The following is a 22122-nucleotide window of genomic DNA, read 5'->3' on the forward strand; positions in this document are numbered from 1 at the left end:
TGTGCAAGAGCATAAGAATTCTATGGGGTTCTTTCACTGGATTGGAACAAAAGCCAATTTTGAAATAAATGAATGGTTGCCCTTTGGTACTTATATGAACAACTGTATATCCTAAACAGATAAACTAATTTGTGGGCAATAAAAAGAATGGAGTGTCTCAAACCGAGCATTTTAAAGAAGAGTTTGGGAAGAAAGAAAGCTAGGCTACAGACCAAAGGGGAAAATGTTGAGAATGAGTGTCTTATTGGCAAGGAGGGTTATCTGTGTTTTTGTTAGGAGTGTGAAGAAAGAGGCAGTGCCATTTAAGAACATGGAAAAACATAATGTCAATGACAAGCCATTCAATTCAGGAAAAAAAAAAAAAACAGTATCATAAGAAAAAAAAAACCAGAGAAGATAAAAAGAAATAAAATCAGAAATGAAAGAGAAGTAACAACTGACACCATAGAAATGCAGAGGATTGTAGAAGAATACTACAAGAAATTATATGCTGAAAATTGGACAACCTAGTAAAAAATGAGTGAGGAAATAGAAGCTTCCAAAACTGAATCAGGGAGAAATAGGAAATCTGAACAGATCAATTACTAGAAACAAAATGGAATCAGACATCAAAAAAAAACTTCCAGAAAGGGACACTGGGTGGCTCATTCACTTAAGCATGTGACTCTTAGTTTTGGCTCAGGTCATGACCTCAGGGTTGTGGGATCAATGAGCCCCATGTCAGGTTCCAAGCTCAGTGGGGAGTCTGCTTGAGATTCTTTCCTCACTCCCCACCCCTGTCACTCTCTAAAAAACTCCAAACAAACAAAACTTCAGGGCCAGATGGCTTCATAGGTGAAGAAGAGTTAATTCCTGTTCTCCTCAAACTATTACAAAAAATAGAAGAAGGATAGCTTCCAAATTTATTCTACAAGATCAGCAATACCCTGACACCAAAACCAGATAAAGCCACCACACAGAAAGAAAGCCATAACCCAATATTCCTGATGAACAGAGATGCAAAAATCCTCAAGAAAATAATTGGCAAACCAAATCTAACGCTACATTAAAAAAAATCATTTCACCACGATCAAGTGTGATTTATTCCCCGGGATGCAAGGGTTGTTCAGTATCTGCGAATTAACCAATGTGATACATCACATCAACACAACAAAGGATAAAAATCATATGATCATTTCAATAGATGCAGGAGAAGTATTTGATAAAATTCAACAGCTTTTTGTGATAAAAACTCTCAACAAAATGGGTTTAGAGTGAACATATCTCAACATAATAAAGGCCAATTATGAAAAACTGACAGCTAACATCACACTCAATGGTGAAAGCAGAGTATTCCCCCTAAGATCAGGAATAAGACAAGGACGCCTATTCTCACCACTTTTATTGAACATACTCCTGAAAGTCCTAGCCACAGCAATCAGACAAGAAAAAAATAAAAGTCATCCAAAGGAAAAATGGATAAATATGGATTAGATGAGGTCAGAAAATATAAAGACTCAAGAAAATAAAAGCATCAAAATATAAAAACATTAGTAATGTAAATGAGTCAAAAAACAGAATTTCTAAAAAAAATACCTAAAACAAAGTGATAAAACTAAAAAATGGATAAGGCGAGAAGTAAAGTGTATGAATGATAAATATAAAATTGATAAATATCTATGTATGAAAAGAATCATCAGTTACATATTTTGAGCAAAAGAAAATATTTTAATAAACTTATGGAATTAAATGTTAGTGTTTGGATTTCTAATCTCAACAAATCTAAGCAAAAGGAAAAGGTAAACAGCATTATGTGCAATAACATCAGCATGTACACAGATAAAGAAAGAAGGAAAATCTATGTAAATCTGTGTTTTTCATCCCTAGAATATCTATGGAAAAAGTTTAAATCTGTGATCAAAAAATTCATAAAGTGCAAATGTGATCTAGTTGTTTATATTTAATGTTTTAAATTATGCAATTAGAAAATAATCATAAAGGATTGCCAAAATAAAAATACTAATCATTTACCAATAAAGAAACATTTCCCTAAATAATATTTTGGTTAATTTTAGTCCACTAAATTCAACTGAAAGTCAAAAATAAATAAATAAAAAGATTTGTATCTCATATTAAACGCTAAAATATGTGCCCGAATATGTGCTAAGTACAGATCATATAGCTGTAAATTCTATTAAAGGAAAATACTGAACATTAGGAACAATGTATTCCCTTAAGAAACTGCAGCGGAGCGCATAATAAGCAAATTGTGGGCAAGTGGTACTGTTTAGAGTAAAATTGGAAATTGTTAAATAGGAAATAATAAGTAGTAGCAATAATGTACAAGTGCAAAAAAGCTAGTTCTTTGAAAAGAACAGAGAAATAAACTATATTTGTAACAGTGATTTAGGGATAAAGAGGAGGGCACGGTGTGAAGTGTTAGGAATAAGAAGAAAGGATTAGCACAGATAAAGGAGAGTTTTGACCCAAATGCAGGCAGGGAATTAGAACTTCCAATTACACCCTAAAAGAGATTTTAAATGTTATTATACTGTTTTCCCTTGTAAAGACTTTTAGAATAAGACAGTATCAAAGGCAATTCCTTTTTTATTTTTAAGATTTCATTCATTTATTTTGGAGAGGCAACGTGAACAAGGAAAGAGGCAGAGGGAGAGGGAGAAGCAGACTCCTTGCTGAGCAGGGAACCCGACGACGCGGGACTGGATCTCAGGACCCGGGGATCATGACCTGAGCTGAAGGCAGACGCTCAACCACTGAGCCACCCACGGTGCTCCAAAGATCTTTTAAATAAACAAAAATAAGCAAACAAAACCAGATGATTTTAATTCTCCTTACAGAGTCCCCGATTCCTTGAGTTAAATTATTGCCAAACCTAATAAAAACACAAGAATTACAGATCAATAATTAATCTACATGCCTGAACACATTTTAAGAACCCCCTCTCAACAATATGCCGACAAAACAATACACCTTGTCTAAGGAGAGGATATGACTGGAAATTAATGCTGGTTCATTTAAATAAACCATTATATCAACAAAACTCCGGGGGGGGGGGCGGTGAGGAAGGGAAACGCATACAATTATAACATTAGAAACTGATAAAGAAATTGATCAAATTAAGGCAAAATGTTAAAACTTTCTGTACAATTGAAGTGAGAAACTATACATCGGGAAAGGCTATAGCAACATCCATAGTGTAGAGACTTCCCTTTTTATTGTTCAATGCTGTTTCAGCAGTTCTGTGTGATTCCCTAATATAGGAAAAATGTCATAAATGTAGATAGGAAAAATGTCATAAATGTTAGAAAGATGGGGCACCTGGGTGGCTCAACGGTTGAGAGGCTGCTTTGGGATCAGGGCATGACCCCGGGGTTCTGGGATCGAGTCCCGCATGGGGCTTCCCACAGGGAGCCTGCTTTTCCCTCTGCCTGTGTCTCTCATGAATAAATAAATCTAAAAAAAAAAAATCTAAAAAAAAAAGATAAAAGATCACATTATTTTTACTTCAAATGTGTGTATAAATGGGTACACATATGCCTGTGTCTAAATTAATCTATTAGGGAGCGAGAATATGTCAAATGCAAGAGCTACAAGAAGTTGAATGCAAAATGGCATGTATTCACACCATCCGTGGAATCACCGAGTGCTTTCCTTTCTTTTTGTTTTTCTTTCTGAAATTGTGATTATAGGATAGCGTCCTCCATAAGCGAATACATATACACTTTCAACGCTCACTCGTCTCTAAAAAAGACAGCAGCAGAGGTGTTAATTGAGTTTGATTCTTCTGGAATAGGTTCAAGGAAGCGTTCTAGGGGAAACATTAAAGTTCAAAAGCTCAGGTAATAGGATGTGCAGTGCTTTCCCCCCACCCCACCCCCGTGGTTCAAAAAAAGATGCAAAGAATTTTCACCAAATTCTCCCCGTTGTCAAGCTGTCCAACCGAGAGATGTCTGGAAGGACCCCAGCACGTGTTTCGTGAGAAAACCAGGTTTTCGATGCATCGGAATGTGCATGCAAAGCACCGCAACCGAGGGAAACTCCCACTGTGCCCTCTTCATGTCAGGGATTGGTGTGGGGGGCAGAGTCACAGCATCTGCAGCTCCCGGAGGGAAATCCCACTGTCCCTGGGGCAGGAGGAGGAACATTATGCTCAGTAGGAAGTAGGGCTGCTCTTCCAACGCACCAGGATGGGGGTGGCTGAAAGCAACCGAGGTCTTTTCTCTTGTAGGAGACCAGAAGTCCGAGATCGAGATCCTGGTGGCCTTGCTTCCTCCAAGAGGAGTTGAGGGAGAAAGTGCCTCACGTCTCTCTCTCTCTCTGCTCCTCGGGGTTGCTGGCAATTTTTGTCGTGTCTTAGCTAGAGATGCGTCACTGCCATGCCTGCCCCCTGGCTCTCCATGGCTGTCGTCCATCTGTGGGTGTCTCTGTGCCCATCTCTCTTCTTATATGGACACCAGGCCCTCAATTAGGGCTCACCCAGTCCAGTAGGAGCTCATGTGAGCTTGAAGGTATCTGTCTGACCCTATTTCAAAATAAGGCAGGTTTGGAGGGTGATGGGGGCTTCAACACATCTTTTTAAGGAACAATTCAGCACACAGAACATAACAGAAGAGTAAATTAGGCTCAGACTCAAGTTGATGACTATTGAATTGGCCAGGAAACAATGGGATTGATCAGACTAGCGTTTATGGGCTGGAATGGATTATTTGAGGTGATCCAGCTGCAGATGGAATTGGAGGCCAAAAAAAAAAAAGAAAAAAAAAAGATTCATATTTCTACCTGCAATATTGGGACGTTCAATGAACTGGTCACTCTACTTATTTTTGGAAGCTATGTTCATTTGAAAATTCTTTCTAGGTTCAAATAGGAAGAGTTCCTGAAGCTCAATGAGTTTGACTAGTGAGGACGATGAAATATAAAGAGAGAGAACTTCTTTCCCGACCTACCACGGTAGAAACCAGTGCAATTGTGGTCATTTCTCCTATAGTGTAGGGTTCTGGACTGAGGGGATTAGGGATGAGGCCAGGTCATCTGCTCAGGTGCCTGTGACTTTTATTTCCCGTGCCCGCCTATGTTCCCTCTAGTCTTGCGTAACGTAGGATGTGAATGTCGCAAAATCTGGTGTTCCTGAATGATATTTCGATTTGCCTAATTAGCAGAAACATTTCACTCTTCTGCACATGCATGAGAACCTAACTAAAACCTCACGTCAGGAAACCAAAACGCATAAATACGCTCCTCAGTCAGGCCTGTTGCGTTAATTTTGAAGTCTCTACATGTTAAAAAGAGATACATATACTAGCAATCGAAATTTACTTTTTTAGAGGTGCCACGTTTACACAAACAGGTTTATTCTTCCTAAACAGGAGTGCAGGTGGGCGGGCGCACTGTTATCTGCAATTGCCTTTGCGTCGCTTCGTGGAAAGCCAACATATTGGAAGGAGATAATGTCGGATGAGGGATCCCCTTGAGCAAAACCAGAAAGGCCATCCTTCAAACAATGACTATCCATTTCCAAAGGAGATGAAAATTAGAGAAGGGTAACCGATAGGCCCCTCCAGAGTGTACGTCTCTGATGGAAGGATTACGTTGAGCTCAAGACAACTGGGAGGGGATCCCTGGGTGGCTCAGCAGTTTAGCGCCTGCCTTTGGCCCAGTGCGTGATCCTGGAGTCCCGGGATCGAGTCCCACTTCGGGCTCCCTGCATGGAGCCTGCTTCTCCCTCTGCCTGGGTCTCTGCCTCTGTGTGTGTGTCTGTCATGAATAAATAAATAAAATCTTAAAAAAAAAAAAAAGACAACTGGGAGCTAGGCTCTCGAGAAAAGCTAAAAAAAAAAAAAAAAAAAAGCCTAAAACTAGGACATGAATCTGCACAGTTGTTCACCGCCTGCATCTCTACCTGGAAGGACAAAGGTGAATCCCTGGAGAGGACGTTAGACCCCGTAGGACAGAAATGGCACCAGAGGAATCCACATGAACATCACCAAGACCTTGTGTACCATCCACCTCCCTTACCACAGTGTGCTACCCTTGGAAACCCCAACCGGCTGTCTGTGCCCTGCTATGTCTACACAGGCTTATGGTTCTTTGCTAAAGATTCTTTTTTTTTAATTTTTAAATTTTTTTTTATTTTTTAAAGATTGTATTTATTTATTCATGAGAGACATACAGAGAGAGAGGGGCAGAGACCCAGGCAGAGGGAGAAGCAGGCTCCATGCGGGGAGCCTGACATGGGACTCGATCCCGGGACTCCAGGATCACGCCCTGGGCTGCGGCGGTACCAAACCGCTGAGCCACCCAGGCTGCCCTAAAGATTATTTATAAAGTGGCCACCTTCCCATCCAATTGGGTGTGTTCATCAAGATGCTGGTCTGAGTTAAAGATTTTTAAATATATTCCTCAGAAAATTCTACAGAGAATATCCGCAAATGGTCGTACATAGAAATTTAAAAAACAAAAACAAAACATTTATTTTTAAGAAACTTAGTACCTCCATACAATAGAAATGAATGAAAACCCTGCCACTTAAATTATAAAATGAATGGATATTTATTTTATCTTGAGTCATGTGATTATCAGACGAATGCTTTTAAGAACATTTTAATTGGGAGCATCATAGATCTGACAAGGAACTCCAAAATTCCATTGCTGGTCTCTTCTGGTGCTATCAGAAATTGTTCAAAGCCAGTCAGGGAGATTAATAAAAATGCACATTTCTTACTGGGGCTTTCCTAAACCAGCCATTTCCTGATATTCTTTATTATTATTATTTTTTATACCATCATTGAACTGCGACATGAACGTACTATAAGAGTCCTGGTAAAGGGCTCTCTATACTCACTTTGAGAGGATACAACATAAAAGGGTAAATTTACGTTTCTTCTCTTAGAATCATGAAGTTCCTTTCTTCATATTGAAACTCAAGACGAGGACATCTGTGACTCAGGGCATGAATCGGTGAAAAAGAATTCACTGGGGATCGCACCAACTGTTTGTGCTTGGTAATGTCTGTGGACAGGTGAATGCAAAACCCTTTGGCCGCATTAATTACTCACATTATCAAGAGAAAAAAAGAGTGTCTTGAAGAGCAAGAGAGTGACCTGAGCTGATTACATTCTGGTTCCCAACAGCCAATTAAACAAAGCAATCACGGTTGCAGATTGTGTTGATGCAGACCGACCTAAGTTGATACCTGGCAAAGTGACACCTGTCCTCAGTGACACAGACCAACCCCGTTTACAGGAGGCATTGACTGGCACTGGCCAGGGGAACATGAAAGGAGCCCTCCAAGAAACGGTCTGTTTAACCAACAAAAACCAAAAAACTCTACAAAAACCATCAGTAGGCATTACTGAATTTTGTCCAGATGACTCACAAAATGAGGACTGGTCCATCAACCTGTAAGACGGTGTCTCCACTCTTTGCTCCAACTACTGTTTTCCAATACGTAGACGTCTTTAAAAATAATTTTTTTAAAGATTTATTTTTATTTATTAATGATAGACATAGAGAGAGAGAGAGAGAGAGAGAGAGAGGCAGAGACACAGGAGGAGGGAGAAGCAGGCTCCATGCACCAGGAGCCCGACGCGGGACTCGATCTCGAGACTCCAGGATCGCGCCCTGGGCCAAAGGCAGGCGCCAAACCGCTGCGCCACCCGGGAATCCCCCTAAAATAATTTTTAAAAATTATCTAAAATCTACTGTGTGTCCGAAGGAATTAATGTCACGATCTTAAGTGACCTGTGTTATTATATGTTGACTATGTCTGTATGAGTGAGGGAAGGAAAGCTAGAAAACAAATAAAACACCTGTGAGCAATAAGGAAGCCACTACTAGTCACATGAACATCAAATATCTTAAATGGGAGACGTTAAAACTAATTTTAATTAAAAGAACAGTCGAAGAAGATGCCTACTGTCCGCACTATGATTTGATACGCCCTTTGAGATTGTAGCAAATAGAGGAAAACAAAGAAGAAACCCGTGGTGTGAACATTGTCAAGGAGGAGATCAAGTGGTTTTTTTATTTCCTGGTGACATGAGCATCTACATGGAAAATTCTGAGTAACTCTGCAAATAAAATGAATCTTAGAATTGATAGGAGAAGTAGGAAAATTAGCTGGATACAAATAATCATCTTTTAAAAACTGTATTTTTCTAGCCCTGCAGTTAAAAGTGAAAATTGAAGAAATAGGAGTGATTTACTGCAAGGAAACAATAAGCCGTATTGAGAGTTATGAATAGGGCAGCCCGGGTGGCTCAGCGCCCACCTGCAGCCCAGGGCCTGATCCTGGAGTCCCAGGATCGAGTCCCACGTTGGGCTCCCTGCGTGGAGCCTGCTTCTCCCTCTGCCTGTGTCTCTGCCTCTCTGTCTCTCATGAATAAATAAATAAAATAAAAAAAAAAGAATTATGAATAGGATACAGAATAGGATAGGAATTGGATGGAAAACGTAAAGCTGAAAATTGTACGTGTGTGTGAATGACTCCATCCCATTCCAGTCCACGGGCATTCTTGTCTGCATGGGATTAAATGATTGTAAAATGCATTGAACAACAAATCCGGGGATCCCTGGGTGGCGCAGCAGTTTGGCGCCTGCCTTTGGTCCAGTGCGCGATCCTGGAGACCCGGGACCGAATCCCACGTCGGGCTCCTGGTGCATGGAGCCTGCTTCTCCCTCTGCCTGTGTCTCTGCCTCTCTCTCTCTGTGTGTGTGTGTGACTATCATAAATAATAAATAAATAAATAAATAAATAAATAAATAAATAAATAACGAACAACAAATCCGTACAAGCAGCCAAAATGTGGAAAGAGAATAATGGGCAACGGTATGTGGGACGGAAGGTGTGCCAGTCATGAAAGCGTACATCGTGGTCACCCTGTGGAGACCCACAGAGGATGTAGACAGACGTTTTTGTGGACTACACGATGGGAATAAGACCTCAGCGTGGAAATCTTCATCTTTCGGATCTTCGCGGAAATGCATCTGCTTCTCCGTGTTAGGTCCTGTTCCCTTGTTGACCGTCAGAACGCGGTACCCGTGAAGACCCCACTGGCCACCACAGAGAGCACGGTGGCGATCAGGCCACAGCTTATCTTGCTCTGGGCGAAATGCTCAGGGCTCCAAGGGCACAGCCTGACTGCAGTCTTCCTTGGCACCTGGGCTAAGTGCTCTGCAGCAGCTAAAAACCCACCCAACCCTAGCTGTGGATCCTCCTGCAAGGATCCTTCAAGATACCAGCCATCGTTGCGCGTTTCAGTGATTCCTCTTACTGGAAGAACGAGTTCCATCGGAAAGAAGACTACATGGGTTCTATTCACTTTGGATTCCCAGTGGCTGGGTCAAAGAGGGCATGGCTTTCATTTGCTGAGTTCAAAACATAAAACGATGCGCTCATCGCAAAATCACGTCCATAATGGTTGAAGGTTCAGATATGTCTATGGACCTCGGTCCTCTTTGGCCTCCCAACCTAGGCCTTCCACCCGACATTAATGAGCTTCCCCAAGTCTAGGATGATTTCAGATAGAATCCAGACAACATCCCAGACTCCCTAGGACATCAGCTGTGGACAAGTAGACGTCGCAGTGGTTTGAGAAGTAAGAGACTTGGTGGCAGGGATATCGGGCTCTGGCTCTCCTTGGGAAGGCATTCAGTTGTCCCACAGTGGCTGGGTGTCCTTCTGGTGTTCCGCGTGACAAGGGTGCAGAACATTGCTTACGCTGCAGAAGCTCCCACTGGCTGTTGGATATGGTTCCAACTGTAGAACCTTCAAAATCAGGCTCCACGGAGAGTCTCCGAAGCTTCTCACAAGGAAACCCTTCTCTGCCTAAGCCAGTTGGCTTGAATTCCGCTCATCACAGCAAAAGGGGGCAGCGTCCAGTTGTGGGGCTGCCATAAGGAAATGTAGTACACAGAGCGACTTAGACCACAATTTACTTTTGCGAGGTTCTGGAGGACGGATGTCCGAGACGAGAGTGTCCTCGTCCCGAGGACTCTAGCAGAGGATCTCTCCTAGCTTCTGGTAGTTCTTTAGTAGATGGTGGCATATTCCCAATCTTCATGTGTGCCTCCTTTGTGCAGGTTTCAGGGTCCAGATATCATGAAGGCGTGTGACGACTGGTGTGGAGAAGACACTTGCTAGTGCCACCAGCTCCTCCAGCCTTACCTCATGTCTTAGATAATGAGGTCTGCCTTCTTCATGCAGGACTGTCCGCTGGTTTTCAATTCCACGACGGTCTAAGCGTCCACTCCTACCATGAGCAGTTGACACTCTCCTACCCGGTAGTTATCGACACAAACTTAACATCAAAGGACCTACACAGCGTTCTTCTAGCATAAGATTCTTCCAAAGAAACTTGCTAATCACAGGGCCGTTGCAGAGACATCAAAATACCCGTAAATCAACGAGCTCATAAAGTAGATTTTCAAGACTATTCTCTGAAGATGATTTCTCTAGGGGGAATGATGACACTCAGGGTCTATTGTTCCTGCCTCTTTGTGGTTTGTAGAGTGGCATCATGCAAATTGAGATATTCATAGGGTGGCTGAGTCAATGCATTTTGCAGTGTCCTAGATTCTGGCTGCAAGTACTCCTTTGGATGAAATCTCCAGTTACGGAGCACCCGTTGTGCATTCCAAAAATAATGCATTATTAAATGAGCTACCTAGTTGCCCTCCTAATGAACAAGCAGGCCAGCAAAACGAAGCCCATTTGAAATATATTACCTATGGCTCCAACGAGCATTACGAACACTTAGGCTTCTCGAATGGCCGTGTGGTTTTCAATCTGTAACACAAATTAGCTCCGTGCTGCGACCGTGCACGTCATGGGTCCCATCTCCAACGAGATCACTGTTTTCAGAGTCGCTAATATGCTTCATTAGTCTCTGTGCAACGAGGGGGCGTAAAGTCGGAACATGAGATTTGTTAAAGGTCTCTAGATGAAGCCCAACAAGACATAGAAAAGCCGGAAAACAAAGTGATTACGTGAGGCAATCTTTTAATTTCTATAGCTAGGAGCTAAAGGTGCCTATGAACACATTAAGAAGGGAAGACGCAAATGAGTCTTTCAGGATTTCTCAAGCGTGCGCTAATAAAAAGTTTATAGCAGCCTTACGGCACCATATACAGATATATTTTTGGCTTCACTCATGTTCCTCCATTTGCCATTGTCACCCAGTTGGCCCCTTCTTGCTCCCTTAAAAACGCTTCATTATTACGTGCACAGAAATGCTGCAGGCCGGGGCATCGGAAGAGCGTGTATTTAAAACTGGATTGTGTGATGGTTCAGCATTTCGATGCTGGTTGAAGTAATGAAGATGCAGAAAATAGCTTTCAGGGCTGTGGATACGTAGGCAGACTGACTTCACGGTTTAGGCCGATTGCAACGGCCGGATAACATAATGGGGACGCGGCACCATTCCTATAGAAGATCGGACGACTAGGATTTTTTTAATTTGTTTTTCATGGGATGGTCTGATTCCACGTTTCCAGAGCAGCCGCTTTATCTTCGTGAGAATTATGCAATCTTTTTCAGTCTTCTAATTGTATGATGGATTTTTGCCCCTATTTATGAACCTTTGCGTCACATTATAAACAGTATGGCCGTACACTATTTGCGTTCTAAAGCTCTAGTCAATCCACATATGATTTTTAACACTTTCTGGCAATTCTTTGAGATCACTGACTTGTGCTTTGGCTACAGCATATGCAATATATCTCTAAACATTTTTTAAATTTTAAAAAAATTTTGTATTTATTAATTTTTATTTTTTCTCTAAACATTTACATGCACTGCTGAGAAGGAATGTATTAACACTACATCTGTGCTGTGCTCACAGTTAGGACAGACAGAGGGTTATATTCAATAACTAATTATTTGTGCTTAGGGTTTTGACAGGACCAAGAAATATGTGTTTTTTAATGCCTTCATATTTCTAAAAACAACACATTATATAAATTATTTATAAAAATCAATATACTCTTTCCCATCAGGTCAAAGCAACCTACAAAAAAACACCACGAAACATATTTTATATTCAAAATAAATACACATAAAAGCGTGTGGGTTGACAAAGGGTAGCTACATTTGTGGTGAGCATGGCACAGCACAGAAATCTTGAGTCACTACATTGTAACCTGTAACCAATGTACAAAATTTTGTCAACTACACTAAAAAAAAATTAAATCTGATGATTTAAGTATATTTAGGATGGCATTCAGGTTGATACAGGGTCTTGAGAGGCAAGCTCCTGTATTGTGAGTAGGACTCTGGGAAGGTGCTGTGTGTGACCTCTAGGACCTCAGAGTGGCCTTCTTTCCATAGTCAGCAACGAGCTGGGGCTCTCAGTCCAACACCCACGGTCGAAAGAATTCTGACAATAACTTAAGTGGGCTTTCACCTAGATCCGCCCCACACAAGCTTTCACATGAGAATGCAGCTGGCTCACACTGTGGTTGTGGCCTTACAGAGAGCTCAGCTACTCAGGGCCTGCACTCCTGACCCAGAGAGGCCATGAGCTGATAAATGGTTGTTGGTTTGAGTTGCTCAATGCGGGATGATTTCTTTTTCTTTTTCCTTTTCTTTTAAGATTTATTTATTTATTTATTCATGAGAATACACAGAGAGGAGAGAGAGAGAAAGAGAGGCAGAGGGAAAAGCAGACTCCATGCAGAGAGCCTGACGTGGGACTTGATCCCGGGTCTCCAGGATCACGCCCTGGGCTGAAGGTGGTGCTAAACCGCTGGGCCACCCAGGCTGCCCTCTTTTCTTTCTTTTTTTTTTTTTTATTGAAATTCAATTTGCCAACATATAGTATAACACCCACTTTTCATTGTGGGATGATTTCTAATGCAAATTAAAAACCCATAGTTCTGGTGCACCGCATTCTTGTGATAACTGACACATGGTGCCAGTGGCCTGCGAGGGAATCACATGTACATCATCACTGACCTTGTGTTTTATGAACTTAGTGCCATCACATTATTTGTTCTTTTTATATTCTGTTTTTATTTTATTTTATTATTTTATTTTTTTATATTCTGTTTTTAATTTGCTTTCCTGGTTTCAGGTGGGAGAGAGTTAACATGTTAAAACATGTTTGGGTATTTTTAAATATTTTATTACTTATTCATGAGAGACACAGAGTGAGGCAGAGACACAGGCAGAGGGTGAAGCAGGCTCCCCAAGGGAACCCCGAGGTGGGACTTGGTCCCAGGACCCCAGGGTCACACCCTGGGCCTAAGACAGAGAGTCAACCACTGAGCCATCCAGGCATCCCTAAAACACATTTTTGAAGATGGTGTCAACCATTGTTTCAGAATCATGCTGTTTTGTATACTTATTTATTGACAACACTACACTATTCAACTTGCTAAATATTGTTTTCTGCATGGGAGTTGCTTTCTTATCTCTTCGTTCTTCAAGTTCAAATTTTGGGGGGTATTATTGCATCTTAACATCTTTTCTCTCTTTTTAAAAAAATATTGTATTTATTTATTCATGAGAGACACAGAGAGAGGCAGAGACACAAGCGGAGGGAGAAGCAGGCTCCCTGCAGAGACCCCAGTGAGGGACTTGATCCCAGGACCTCAGGATAATGCCCTGAGCCGAAGGCAGACGCTCAACAACTGAGCCACCCAGGTGCCTCTCAAATGTTTTACTTAATCAAACTGGTCTCTACATTCTTTAAGGTTATATATTCAACTTCCTTTTTATGGCAATTGATTGCACGGTACTCTCCACCTGAAACGCCCACATCCCCATGCTGAGTATTATTATAACATTTTTCTTCATTTTGCTTTTCTCATTATAATAATGAAAGAAGGGATTAACTCTATTTTTTCCTATTATTACCATGCAGTGGCACAGTTTTTATCATCTTAACATTTACAATTTTTTTCCCTACATTTTCACCGGTTTTATAGGTGACTCCTAGAGAAAGAGAAAACTCAAATATTTCTCCAGTGGCAATGGAAATTCTGAAGGTTTTATTTTTAATATGTCTTCAATTCTTCCTCAAGCATCAGACCAGACATTCAACAAAATGAATCATTTCAGTATTTCAGAGAAAATTTTCAAAGAAACCAACTGGGAAGCTGCCAAATGGATCAACTGCTCTAATTTTCAGACTTGGACTTTTGAGAAAAAAAAATCTTTGTAATAAATAGATGGCTCAATAGCCTTTTAAATCATTAACCTCCCAGTCAGCTTCCAAGAAATATAAGACGTCTGAGCTGTCGCCATGTGTCATAGGATGTACTCTCCACTTTGACAGCAGACACCTCACCACTGCCCACATCCACAGGGGCTTCAGATCACATGGGAAAATCTATTACTATTACCTATCATGGCACCTTCCAGATGAACCCAGTTCTAGGACCTTGACCATGAAAAGCAATTAGTTGCGAATGTTTAAGGACTGTGTTTGAGCTGTGTTTTCCTGCTTCTCTGGGGTGCTTACCTCTGGGTTGGTTCAGCATCTGACTCTTGATTTTGGCTTGGGTCATGATCTCATGGTGGTGGGATCGAGCTCCAGGTGGGACTCCGTGCTCAGCACATTGTCTGCTTGAGAGTCTCTCCTTCTGGCCCTCCCTCTGATCTCTCTCTCTAAAATAAATAAATAAAATCTTTTTTTTTTTAAAGATTTATTTATTTATTTATTTATTTATTTATTTATTTATTTATGATAGACATAGAGGGAGCAGGAGAGAGGCAGAGACCACTCAGGGATCCCCAATAAATAAAATCTTAAAAAAAAAAAAATCCTTCCCAGAGTGCGTCATGCTGCAGGTAAGTGAGACATCCTTGTGCAACAGATCCATGGGACATTTATTTTGGGATTTAAGTTACACCTTTAAAAAATGTTCTTAACGAGTTATATGTACCAGTGCTCCAAAATGTGGAATATGCAATTAATTTATCATTTAATGAAGTACCAGGGAAAATTAATCTTTTTCAATAAAACTATTTTCTTCATGAGCTTTAAACATTATATATCTCTAGATGGTTCCCGTTTTGCATTAGCTGCATAAAAAAGTAAAAAAAAAAAAAAAAGAAAGAAAGGACCCGTGGGTAGCTCAGCGGTTTAGTGCCTGCCTTCGGCCCAGGGCGTGATCCTGGAGACCCGGGATTGAATCCCATATCAGACTCCTTGCATGGAGCCTGCTTCTCTCTGTCTGTGTCTCTGCTTCTCATCCTCTCTCTGTGTCTCGCATAAAGAAATAAATAAAAATCTTTTTAAAAAGTAAAAATAAAAATATTGGTATTTCATAATGCAAATTATTGCAGTGAAAGAATATTCTTTTTTAAAATTTGTATGTATTTTTAAAAGATTTTATTTATCTACTCATGAGAGACAGAGAGAGGGAGGCAGAGACATACACAGAGGGATCCTGATACAGGACTCAGTCTCAGGACCCGGGATCATGATCTGAGCCAAAGGCATATGCTCAACCACTAAGCCACCCAGGCATCTTTATTTATTTTTTGAAAGGAGGCTTCATGCCCAGTGTGGAGCCCAAAACAGCGTTTGAGCTCATGACCCTGAGATCAAGACCTGAGCTGAGATCAAGAGTCAGACATAACCAACAGCCACCCAGGCACCCAAAAACAATATTCTTTATTCTATACTTGTTTTATTCTGATGCTGTAGTTGTGCTCTTTGGAAGCATGGCTAATGGTATAAACCAGATCCCTCTGGATCTCTCTGTAGAAAATGTATATTCTTACTCTACATGTATTACACAGTATATACTCTGTATAAAGACAGATTTCTGTATATTTATAGTACAGAGCAACTACAAATATAAATATGATAAAGGTATACATGTGTGAACATAAATATCTATGTGTATAACGTACATGCCTTTAATGTATGTAATACATACATATTTTATATACTGTATGCAATATCTACATTGTAATATATTCATATATGTATATAATGTGTACATATTGTATACAATTTAATTTTTATGTAAATGCATATATATAAAAAGAAATATATGTATTGTATACAGTATGTTATTGTATATATAATGTATATGTTATTGTATATATAATGTATATGTAAATAAGTAAATGTATGTATATAAATAAATTTACACAGACATGTGTATATGCTCATATGTGCGTCTAGGAAAAAACTGACGTGTGTTTACGTCTTGCTAGAGCTTTTGTTAAATTCAGTATTAGAGAATTCCCTCTTTTTCAATAATGGTTTTTGATGATTCAAATACCTTATCAATAATTGGGTATCTTACCAATACTGACCCATAAAAAAAAAACAAAAACTAATACTGACCCATTTACCAGGCGCTTTTTTTTTCCACTCTTATTTTCCTTTTTATTTATCGGCCCAAACTCCCTGTAAAAACTGTAAATTCTTGGGACACAGTGAAGACATCCCCAACATGTGAATAACTACAAGCATTGCCCTCCATGTGGCTTCTCCATAGCAGGTGCACTACTAAGCACGCACAATTTGGCAGAAACAAAGAAAGCAAAAGATTGAGATGTGATGGGATTTACCACTAACGCACACAGACAGGACTCCAGAACATGAGTTGGACCTAGTAATATGTTTTCTTTTTTCCCAAATGGATTATTAGTCAGTTGAACGTATTCGCTCATTGACTACCAAGCATATGCCACTTTCCTGTATGTTTTAGAACAAAGACTTAGAAGGTAACAATCATATGTTTCCACAAATGAAATGGAAATCAGCTCTGTTTTTAAAATAATTATAAAGGGAAAAATCTATTTTAATAGAATTGTATCTGGTTGCGTTGCTACACCTGTACTACTATCTGCCGCACGATTTACAACAGAACAAGTCAATAGAATTCTATGCTAGCTATAAACACTTCAAAGAATGTCCTTCATGCAATAAAGATGCAGCATTTTAATAGTGATGCTTTTATAATTGGAAGAGATGAAAGCAATGCATCTGCACTGAATATTCTGTTGGCGGTGGTGTTTCACGGTAAAATTTTAGGGTTATTCATCTTGACGGAGTACTAGGTTATTTCTTTCAAATCAAAGCCTCTCTATATAATCCTCTCTCATATCCAAGGATATTATTGATGGTTTTGCTCTTTGATGTCAATGATTGATAAATATCACGAGGCTGTTGCTGTTACCCAGAGTCCTCTGCAGAAGAAACTTTGAAGGCTAACCCTTTTCTTCTGATCATTACCCCAATACTGAGAGGGAGCAGCATCCCTAATACTCAATCCCTTGCATATTTTTGGAGGGATCATTTTGCAATGCACTGTTTTGGTAGATTCTACAAGCAACTCAGCACTGTAGGTCTAAAGGTTTTGTCTCAGGAGCTCAAATCTCAGTTGCAAACTCCTCATGGTTTTAAGACACCCCTCCTTATTCCAAATTCCACAGGTTCCAGGAAAGTCCCCTGGCCCCTTGGTTTAAATCCATGTTGACAACTGCAATTGAAATTCTGGGCACATACCAACTCCCTATGAGAGGCACTCTCGAAATGACATCACTCTTTTATGTGCCATATTCCCAAGTCTGTACATTTGCTTAGTACCCCATTCCCTGGCTGGAGTTGGACAGAGTCTTTATCCCTATCCTACATGGCTGGAGTCCTGAAAGTCCAATCCTCACCAGCACCTCAAGAGTCAGCACCTTCCCTCTACCAACGGCCCCAGTTGGAGACTGTGGTTTCCATTCTCCATCCTTCTCCATGACCACCAAGATTTCTATCTCCCCAACTGTGGAATGCATTCAGGGCACCCAGGGAGCTAGGTACATGTGCACATGTATATGCACATCATTCTCTGACATTCTTGTCCAATAGGTCTGGGGGGAAGCTCTGGGGTGAGTCTCCCTAACACGATCCAGCCGATCGTGAATGCAAGTCATCAATAGACCACACTCTGAGAATGGGTGGTACACAAAGCCAGCAGTCTCCACTCACTCCGTAACTCTGAACACCAACACTGACCAACATAACTGTAAAGTTCAGCATATTCCATAATCTTGATGAATGCCTCACTCCCTGGAAAGGAGGAATCCATTTTTCATAGATAAGGTATCTCCAACTTATCGATTGTTCCTCATGTTCTTTTTTTTTTATTTCTTTTTATTGGTGTTCAATTTGCCAACATATAGCATAACACCCAGTGCTCATCCCGTCAAGTGCCCCCCTCAGTGCCCGTCACCCAGTCACCCCAACCCCCTGCCCACCTCCCTTCCTCATGTTCTTCTTGACTGTAGTTTAAATAAGAGTTTTTGGTACCTCCCACTTCTTAGTAAAGCTTTTGTATCTTTGAAAGTACCCATCGTTTAGGATGAAAATGATTCTCATAATCTCACACATGGGTTATGTACAGAGAATAACTTGGATAGCCTTCTGAGGAAGTGGAAATATAATTCCTGAATATCTACAACATCCCTGGCTCTATGGCACCCTATTGGTGCCTTATTGTTCCAAACTACAGTTTAGGATGGCATGCTGTCTGTGGTCTCTTTTAGAAGGACAGGGAGTACGTCGAATGAAATGATATGACAGTCGTTACTTTCACAATATTGCACATTTCCCCCAACTTGGGCCAAAGACTAGTGAATTGAGGAGAGGGAACATCTACTCCTTCATGCACCGTTTACAGATGAAAAGGGTCAGATTCGATGGCAGTGCCACGTGGCCCATCCATGGTGCGATGACAGCGCTGATTCTGAGATCACTGGGCATCCGGTCCTCTAGGTGGACCTCATAACCAACACGCAGGCATGATGTGCTGAGTTGAGCCTCGAGGTCCGCAGGGGAAGGGACGTTCTCATCTTCCATCTGGCTGATGAGTTTGGGCTGCTGTAGACATTGCGTCCATGCTCCTGAGGAACTTCAGTTGCAGGACATGCGGTTCATATTTATCAGTCAACAGCAACCCACCCTTGACTCCCAGGAAGACCAGCACTGTAGCTCCATGGAGAGAAATCTGGCTGCATCCAGCACGGAGATGATGCAATGCTTGGTATGCAAAGATTTACAGCTTTTACTCAAACCCTTCAGTGGAAATATTTATTCTACCTCCCCTGAAAAATCAAACACTGAGAAAGTTAAAAAAATTTACAAGCCTCCAAATGCTCTCTGATATCCATATCTAAAAGCCAAACAGAAGCCAAAAATCATCACTTTTTCCTCAATAATGATTCTTTATATTAACTGTGTGGTGTTTGCAAGTTCAGCAGAATGCTAGCAATTAATTTTCTGAGACAGCAGTAGTACGTAGCCTTTTTGCTATTCGTGTATTAAAATTCCCTATCGTTGCAAAAAAAAAAAAAAAAAAAAACCCACAAAGAGAAGGTTGCTGTAGACTAGAGTTGGTTCCAGGAAGCCTAATTGAGGCTGATGGAAGCTGAGACAGACCTTAAAAAAGCCCTTCTTAATAATGTGACCATTTAAGTCGCTGATATTAATTCCTCATCACTCCTCTGAAGAATAATTAGTGATGAAATATTATGACATAAACAGGATATTTGTTTTGACCAAGACAGACTGTTCACCGCCATGCTGTTTTCTACTTCTCCCGACATAGACCCCGAATAACACCCCAGTGGAGGATTTTAGTAAAAGCACATCCCCCCCCGACCCAGATTCCTGGACGACTGTTTCCTCAAATGGTGTCTACATTTCTAAAATTCTGAAAGTGTATCTTTCAGGTGTATTGTTCCAAAGAGCTCAGTCATTTAAGAAACTTAATCATGGTTCTGCTAATAATGAGCTAATCGCATTAGTTATCTTGATGGCAAACCCTTTGGGAATCAGAGTGGGAAAAAAAAATCTTCTGAATTGCTTCTATGTTCCCAGGTAGAGTTTTGCATAATTTATTTCTCTAATAGCATTTCTATGCACTTATCATATATATTCACTGCATATACATGTATATGTGTACTTAACATCTATATTGTAATAGCTATATGTTAACTTAAAATTTTTAAAATTTATTTAAATTCAGTTTAGTCAACATGTAGTGTATTTTTAGTTTCAGATGTAGAGTTCAGTGATTCATCAGTTGAATATAGCACCTGTGCTCATCACATCACGTGCCCTCCCTAATGTCTATGACCCAGTTACCCCACAGCCACCTCCCCTCTAACAACCCTCAGTTTCTTTCCTATGGTTAAGAGTCCCTTATGGTTTGTCTCCTTCTCTGTATTTTTTTAAGGGCTTTTAATTTCTTTTTTTTAAGTTTTTATTTATTTATTCATGAGAGACACAGAGAGAGAGAGAGGCAGAGACACAGGCAGAGGGAGAAGCAGGCTCCATGCAGGGAGCCCGACATGGGACTTCAGGATCACGACCTGGGCTGAAGGCAGGTGCTAAACCATTGAGCCACCCAGGCATCCCTCTCCCTCTCTGTATTGATCTCATTTTATTTTTCCTTCCCTTCCCCTATGATCCTCTGTTTTGTTTCTTAAATTTCACATATGAGTGAAATCATACAGCATTTGTCTTTCTCTGACTGACTTATTTCTCTTAGCATAATACCTCTAGTCCTATCCGTGTTGTTGCGAATGGCAAGATCTCATTTTCTGACGGCCAAGTAATATTCTATTGTGTGTGTCCATCACTTCTTTCTCCATCTGTTGATGGACATTTGGGCTCTTTCCATAGTTTGGCCATTGTGGAGATTGCTGCTATAAACAGTGGGGTACAGGTGCCCTTTGAATCACTACGTCTGTATCTTTAGGGTAAATACTTAGTAGTGCAATTGCTAGTTTGTAGGGTAGCTCTATGTTTAACCTCTTGAGGAGCCTCCATACTGTTTTCCAGAGCGGCTACGCCACTTTGCATTCAACCAACAGTGCTAGAGGGTTCCCTTTTCTCCACATCCCCACCAACATTCATTGTTTCCTCTTTATTGTTGTTCAGTTTGGTCATTCTGACTGGTGTGAGATGATATATGGTAACTATTTCTAATCATTACCTGAGATTTCATGAAGACACTGAATTTCATGGAAGCACTGTCACGCTTTCCTACAAAACGACACATTGAGCGTGTTTCTGCTTGTGATTCATATTAATGCTGAACCACCTCTGTTTCTAGATTCACGGCGATGGTTCAAGAAAAGTTACTTTTGGAAATGTTTATCTAAACATTTTGTCATTCAGATACAAGTTTCTTCTAAAATTCAGACATATGATCTCACATTCCTATGCTTTACATTCCCATAATTCCATATTAACAAATAGTTATTGCTTTGATAAGCTTTAGTCTATGTCTCAGAACACCACACACTGGGTTGCTTATCAACAACAGACGTTTACTTATCATGGTTTTGGAGGCTGGACATCCAAGATCAAGTCCTTGGTAGATTTGATGTCTCATGAGACCCTGCTTCCTGGTTCGTATGTGACTGTTTTCTCATTGTGTCCTCACACAGTAGAAGGGATGAGGGAGCTCTCTGGGATCTCTTCTACAAGGGCACTCATTTCATTCATGAGGGCTTCATCCTCATGACCTAATCACCTCCTATGGGCCTCATCTCCCAATACCAATTGAGCCTGCAGGATTTTAATACATGAATTTCCACAGGATGCAAACATGGACTCTATAATACAGCTGTTTTTAAATTTCCACATGATTATGCTTCATTTAATAAAAAAGTGTTATTATGCTAGAACAAAAAACCCAACGAGAAACACTGCTGAGTAGTTTTGCAGAATGATTCGCAAGTTTTCTTTCAGATGACTTCTCACTTGCTAGTTTTCCTTCTTGACACTCAAAAATAACAACAGAAATACCACTCGTGAAGGGATAGTGCCAGAATTACGAATAACAGCAATACAGTAAATGGGTCATATTAGGCGGTAACAGGGAATGATATTAACTATTTGATAAACCAGAAGGCTCAACTAAATTCAGAAAAAAAAAACACAGAAAGATCAATGAAGGTGTGTGTATGTAAAGACAATACTTGTAAAGTCAAAGGACAATGGTGTCAAATAGCTAAAATAATTATAATCTTATTTCAGAGAGAAAATTGCACCCTTTCAAAGGAAACCTTTTTTCTAGAGTATTTAATCCAGAAGGACTGTTCAATGGCCATCAGGGTAACTGTTTAAGGGGGAATTATCACTAGATTATCTCTCCATG

At 40.4% G+C, this 22122-nt stretch overlaps 1 long non-coding RNA gene across 2 annotated transcripts in view; it reads right to left on the reverse strand.

The window, feature by feature from the left end:
- The window catches only part of LOC125754672 (uncharacterized), an 81441-nt gene that overhangs the window by 58939 nt on the left and 380 nt on the right, over positions 1 to 22122 (reverse strand). For both annotated transcript variants that reach the window (XR_007409412.1, XR_007409411.1), the window contains exon 2: positions 14463 to 14608. This is a non-coding gene — a long non-coding RNA (uncharacterized LOC125754672). The remainder of the gene's footprint in view (positions 1 to 14462; positions 14609 to 22122) is intronic.

Source organism: Canis lupus, chromosome X, assembly GCF_003254725.2.
Source record: "Canis lupus dingo isolate Sandy chromosome X, ASM325472v2, whole genome shotgun sequence".
NCBI classification, from domain to species: domain Eukaryota; kingdom Metazoa; phylum Chordata; class Mammalia; order Carnivora; family Canidae; genus Canis; species Canis lupus.